Source organism: Salvelinus sp. IW2-2015, linkage group LG20 (genome assembly GCF_002910315.2).
Source record: "Salvelinus sp. IW2-2015 linkage group LG20, ASM291031v2, whole genome shotgun sequence".
NCBI lineage: Eukaryota > Metazoa > Chordata > Actinopteri > Salmoniformes > Salmonidae > Salvelinus > Salvelinus sp. IW2-2015.
In genome coordinates this window covers 7,669,112-7,676,326 of record NC_036860.1, presented here as the reverse complement: position 1 = coordinate 7,676,326, position 7,215 = coordinate 7,669,112, and positions in this window count along the sequence as shown.

The window sequence follows — 7,215 nt, the reverse complement described above, 5'->3', positions numbered from 1 at the left end:
GTACAGACGATTTTTGCCAATTGGGCAAGAAATTCTTCTTCATCTTTTTAGCATGCAGGTTTAGCCAAGTGAAAGTACTTTACCGCCATCTACTGTACTGTATGCACATACGTACAGTAAAATGCATCAAAGTAAATACACTACATGGTTGAAAGTATGTCGACACCTGCTCGTCGAACATCTCATTCCAAAATGATGGGCATTAATATGGAGTTGGTCCCCCATTTGCTGCTATAACAGCCACCACTCTTCTGGGAAGGCTTTCCACTAGATGTTGGAACACTGCTGCAGGGACTTGCTTCCACTTAGCCACAAGAGCATTAGTGAGGTTGGGCACTGATTTTGGGCGATTAGGCCTGGCTCGCAGTCTGCGTTCCAATTCATCCCAAAAGTTGTCTATGGGGTTGAGGTCAGGGCTCTTTGCGGGCCAGTCAAGTTCTTCTAAACCGATCTCAACAAACCATTTCTGTATGGACCTCACTTTGTGCATGGGGGCATTATCATGCTGAAACAGGAAAGGGCCTTCCCCAAACTGTTGCCACAAAATTGGAAGCACAGAATCATCTAGAATGTCATAGTATGCTGTAGCGTTAAGATTTCCCTTCAGTGGAACTAAGGGGCCTAGCCCGAACATTGAAAAACAACCCCAGACCATTATTCCTCCTCCACCAAACTTTATAGTCGGCACTATGCATTTGGCAGGTAGCGTTCTCCTGGAATCCGCCAAACACAGATTAATCTGTCGGACTGACAGATGTTTGAGCGTGATTCATCACTCCAGAAAATGCATTTCCACTGCTCCAGAGTCCAATAGCGGCGAGTTTTACACCACTCCAGCCGAGGCTTGGCATTGTGCACGGTGATCTTAGGCTTGTGTGCAGCTGCTCGGCCATGGAAATCCATCTCATGAAGCTCCCAATGAACAGTTGTGTTGACGTTGCTTCCAGAGGCAGTTTGGAATTCGGTAGACCAAGGACAGACAATTTTTATGTGCGGCACACTTCAGCACTCTGCGGTCCCGTTCTATGAGCTTGTGTAGCCTACCACTTTTTGGCTGACCCGTTGTTACTCCTAGACGTTTCCAATTCACAATAATAGCACTTACAGTTGAACGGGGCAGCTCTAGCAGGACAGAAATTTGACAAACTGACTTGGTGGAAAGGTGCCATTTTATGACGGTGCCATGTTGAAAGTCATTGAACTCTTCAGTATGGGCCATTCTACTGCCAATGTTTGTCTATGAAGATTGCATGGCTGTGTGCTCGATTTTATATCCCTGTCAGGAACAAGTGTGGCTGAAATAGCCGAATCAACTAATTTGAAGGGGTGTCCATATACTTTTGTACACAGTCGTGGCCAAAGGTTTTGAGAATGACACAAATATTAATTTTCACAAAGTCTGCTGCCTCAGTTTGTATGATGGCAATTTGCATATACTCCAGAATGTTATGAAAAGTGATCAGATGAATTGCAATTTATTGCAAAGTTCCTCTTTGCCATGCAAATTAACTGAATCCCCAAAAATAATTTCCACTGCATTTCAGCCCTGCCACAAAAGGACCAGCTGACATTACATTTACATTTAAGTCATTTAGCAGACGCTCTTATCCAGAGCGACTTACAAATTGGTGCATTCACCTTATGATATCCAGTGGAACAACCACTTTACAATAGTGCATCTAACTCTTTTAAGGGGGGGGGTTAGAAGGATTACTTTATCCTATCCTAGGTATTCCTTAAAGAGGTGGGGTTTCAGGTGTCTCCGGAAGGGGGTGATTGACTCCGCTGACCTGGCGTCGTGAGGGAGTTTGTTCACCATTGGGGTGCCAGAGCAGCGAACAGTTTTGACTGGGCTGAGCGGGAACTGAACTTCCTCAGAGGTAGGGAGGCGAGCAGGCCAGAGGTGGATGAACGCAGTGCCCTTGTTTGGGTGTAGGGCCTGATCAGAGCCTGAAGGTACGGAGGTGCCGTTCCCCTCACAGCTCGTAGGCAAGCACCATGGTCTTGTAGCGGATGCGAGCTCAACTGGAAGCCAGTGGAGAGAGCGGAGGAGCGGGGTGACGTGAGAGAACTTGGGAAGGTTGAACACAGACGGGCTGCGGCGTTCTGGATGAGTTGTAGGGGTTTAATGGCACAGGCAGGGAGCCCAGCCAACAGCGAGTTGCAGTAATCCAGAGGGAGATGACAAGTGCCTGGATTAGGACCTGCGCCGCTTCCTGTGTGAGGCAGGGTCGTACTCTGCGAATGTTGTAGAGCATGAACCTACAGGAACGGGTCACCGCCTTGATGTTAGTTGAGAACGACAGGGTGTTTGTCCAGGATCACGCCAAGGTTCTTAGCACTCTGGAGGAGGACACAATGGAGTTGTCAACCGTGATGGCGAGATCATGGAACGGGCAGTCCTTCCCCGGGAGGAAGAGCAGCTCCGTCTTGCCGAGGTTCAGCTTGAGGTGGTGATCCGTCATCCACACTGATATGTCTGCCAGACATGCGAGATGCGATTCGCCACCTGGTTATCAGAAGGGGGAAGGAGAAGATTAATTGTGTGTCGTCTGCATAGCAATGATAGGAGATGACATCATGTCAGTGATTCTCTCGTTAACACAGGTGTGAGTGTTGACAAGGACAAGGCTGGGAGAAATGCACTCTGTCATGCTGATTGAGTTCGAATAACAGACTGGAAGCTTCAAAAGGAGGGTGGTGCTTGGAATCATTGTTCTTCCACTGTCAACCATGTTTACCTGCAAGGAAACACGTGCCGTCATCATTGCTTTCCACAAAAAGGGCTTCACAGGCAAGAATATTGCTGCCAGTAATATTGCACCTAAATCAACCGTTTATCGGATCATCAAGAACTTCAAGGAGAGCGGTTCAATTGTTGTGAAGAAGGCTTCAGGGTGCTCAAGAAAGTCCAGCAAGTGCCAGGACCGTCTCCTAAAGTTGATTCAGCTGCGGGATCGGGGCACCACCAGTACAGAGCTTGCTCAGGAATGGCAGCAGGCAGGTGTGAGTGCATCTGCACGCACAGTGAGGCAAAGACTTTTGGAGGATGGCCTGGTGTCAAGAAGGGCAGCAAAGAAGCCACTTCTCTCCAGGAAAAACATCACGGACAGACTGATATTCTACAAAAGGTACAGGGATTGGACTGCTGGGGCCTGGGGTAAAGTCATTTTCTCTGATGAATCCCTTTTCCGATTGTTTGGGGCATCCGGAAAAAAGCTTGTCCGGAGAAGACAAGGTGAGCGCTACCATCAGTCCTGTGTCATGCCAACAGTAAAGCATCCTGAGACCATTCATGTGTGGGGTTGCTTCTCAGCCAAGGGAGTGGGCTCACTCACAATTTTGCCTAAGAACACAGCCACGAATAAAGAATGGTACCAACACATCCTCCGAGAGCAACTTCTCCCAACCATCCAGGAACAGTTTGGTGACGAACAATGCCTTTTCCAGCATGATGGAGCACCTTGCCATTAGGCAAAAGTGATAACTAAGTGGCTCGGGGAACAAAACATCGATATTTTGGGTCCATGGCCAGGAAACTCTCCAGACCTTAATCCCATTGAGATCTTATGGTCAATCCTCAAGAGACGGGTGGACAAACAAAACCCCACAAATTCTGACAAACTCCAAGCATTGATTATGCCAGAATGGGCTGCCATCAGTCAGGATGTGTCCCAGAAGTTAATTGACAGCATGCCAGGGCGGATTGCAGAGGTCTTGAAAAAGAAGGGTCAACACTGCAAATATTGACTCTTTGCATCAACTTCATGTCATTGTCAAATAAAGGCCTTTGACACTTATGAAATGCTTGTAATTATACTTCAGTATTCCATAGTAACATCTGACAAAAATATCTAAAGACACTGAAGCAGCAAACTTTGTGGAAATTAATATTTGTGTCATTCTCAAAACTTTTGGCCATGACTGTATATAGTGTATGTCTGTACTAGTATGAAAATGTTGGTAATTATATGAAATGCCATATATTTCTGAATGATTACCCTGTGTATCCTATAAATCGATTCATAAAGAAATAACGCAGAGATTGGGAGAGGGATCTGAAAAAGTTGAAGACTTTAAGTATCCCTTTGAGAACAGTCAAGAATTAAGCAGTGGATGGTCTATCATCCTAGACACAGTAGATCAGGCCAGCATCACTGAGGTGCATGGCTCATCACCCAGTGGCCAAAACCTTCCATTTAGTTTGCAACCGAGTAGTGAAGTAATAAAGAAGTGCCTGATGCAGCAAAGAACTGGCAAACCTATAGGCCTATCTAACCAGCTTTAGCCAGACAGAGGAAAACCAACCACTGTAGAGAAGATTACCTTTGACCTTGCTGGACGAATACACAAGCAAATGCCCGAAGCTACACTAATGCTAGAACTTCAAAAATAATTTCAAAAAGTATATATTACAGTTTTTATCTTGGGAATAGACTGTTCTCTCTACTATCGCACGGCAAGCGGTACCTATGCACCAAGTCTGGAACCAACAGGACCCTGAACACCATGTGTAAATAGAAGTGGTGGAAAAAGTACCCAATTGTCATACTAGAGTAGAAGTACAGATACCTTAATAGAAAATGACTCAAGTAAAAGTCACCCAGTAAAATCCTACTTGAGTAAAAGTAAAAAAAGTATTTGGTTTGAAATATACTTAAGTACCAAAAGTAAAAGTATATTTAATAATTATGTCTGAGTGTTGAAGTGTGGCCCTGGCTATCCGTAAATTTAAAAAAACAAGAAAATTGTGCATTCTGGTTTACAAACATTAAAGCATTTGTGTTTAGTGAGTCCGCCAGATCAGATGCAGTAGGGATGACCAGGGACTTTCACTTTAAGTGCGTTAATTCAACCATTTTCCTGTTCTGCTAAGCATTCAAAATGTAACGAGTACTTTGGGTGTCAGGGAAAATGTATGGAATAAAAAGTACATTCTTTTCTTCAGGAATGTTGTGAAGTAAAAGTAAAAGTCGTCAAAAATATCAATAGTAAAGTACAGATACCCCAAAAAACTACATAAGTAGTACTTTAAAATATTTTTTACTTAAGCACTTTACACCACTGGTATATAACCAAGTTATCGTTACTCGTGTATTTATTCCCCATGTTATTATTTTTAAATGATTTCTCTATTTTCTCTCTGCATTGTTGGGAAAGGCCCGTAAGTAAGCATTTCACTGTTAGTCTATGACTGTTGTTTATGAAGCATTTGACAAATGACATTTGATTTTAACCCATTTGGCAGGATCACCTATCAATATTTGAAGACCCATGTTTCTGCTGGTCATTCCAAAATAGTGTCTGCAGCTTCCTGACTTGTAATTTGGGCACTATTTACTTAAGGGAGGGGTGTGTTCTAGTGGAAATGTCTGATCTATGCATGAGTACTAGCCTGGGTGTAATTCTGTTTTTGTCTTATTCATCATGACAATGACAGAGCAGAAAAAGACTGTCACTCTGGCTATGTGAGTACAGCTGCGAGACCCTACACATAAGCCTGCTATAGCCTCCTCATTATGACCTGATCACAGGTAAGGGATACATTGATTTCTGTCTTTCTCACATTGTTTGATTGTTCCAGTAGCCATGTGAATTAACCCACTGGGCACAGACGTCAATTCAATGTCTATTCCACTTTGGTTCAAGGTAATTTCATTGAAATGACTTGGAAACAACATTGATTCAACCAGTGTATGCCCAGTGGGAAGATACTACACAGTACTCATCCTGGCAACACAAGACTATATAGCTGTATTCCTCCTGATTCACATTATTCTGCACACAGAAAATACCCCCTTGTAAGTTATACCAAGTGGCCCAAATTTGGCCATAACATATAGGTCATCATATGAGGTTGCAATTCAGAATAAAACATTTCCAATTTTTCAAGTAGTAATTGACCCATTATTGTCTGTCTGATAGCCTCTACATTTACAATGAAACTCATGGGTGTTTAATTGAATGTGGAGCTTTATCGTGGACAATGGCATCATTAGGCCTGGGCTTCCCGGGATACAGACCCAAATGTTTTTGATCCAGCCTGAAACCTTTTGATGGTCTAAGAATTGCACAATTTCAGGCTGTATGTCTGAAATTAGTTCCCATAACGGTGCATCACTTACACACTAAGTAGTATGCCATAGAGGAAAACTGAGCACAGCTTCGTGACTGTCATGGTTTCACCATTACTTTACTGAAAACCGTGTATCCCTAGCCCAAACCGTTCAAAAGATATGAACCATTTTACTGGAGCTATATTGGGTGGGTTCTTTCTGTCGCGAATTCACAGGAAGTAATTGATAAATAAACAATGTCCCAGGCCATTATAAAACTAGGCTACTCTCAAACCGCAAATTAGCTTACAGTGCATTCGGAAAGTATTCAGACCCCTTGACTTTTTCCATTGTTACAGTCTTATTCTAAAATTGATTAAATAAATGTTTCCCTCATCAATCTACACACAATACCCCAAAGCGAAAACAGGTTTTTAGAAATTGTAGAAAATGTATTAAAAATGAAAAAAAAATATATATACATATTTACATAAGTATTTAGACCCTTTGCTATGAGACTCGAAATTGAGCTCAGGTGCATCCTGTTTCCATTGATCATCCTTGAGACGTTTCTACAACTTGATTGGCGTCCACCTGTGGTAAATTAAATTGATTGGACATGATTTGGAAAGGCACACACCTGTCTATATAAAGTCCCACAGTTGACAGTGCATGTCAGAAAAAACCCAAGCCATGAGGTCGAAGGAATTGTCCGTAGAGCGCCGAGACAGGATTGTGTTGAGGCACAGCTCTGGGGGAGGGTACCAAAAAATGTCTGCAGCATCATGGCTTGGTTTTTGCTCTGACATGCACTGTTAACTGTATTGTGTGCAGATTGAGGGATTAAAAAATAATTTTAGAATAAGGCTGTAACATAAAATGTGGAAAAAGTCAAGGGGTCTTGTATACTTTCTGAATGCACTGTGTGTATATATATATTTGTTACTAGCACATTTTTACTCATTACAATTATATATATACAGTATCTATTTTTTCACTATTATTACAATTTATTTTATGCAGTGCTCCATCACTCTCCTTCTTGGTCAAATAGCCCTTACACAGCCTAGAGGTGTGTTGGGTCATTGTCCTATTGAAAAACAAATGATAGTCCCACTAAGCGCAAACCAGATGGGATAGCGTATTTCTGCAGAATGCT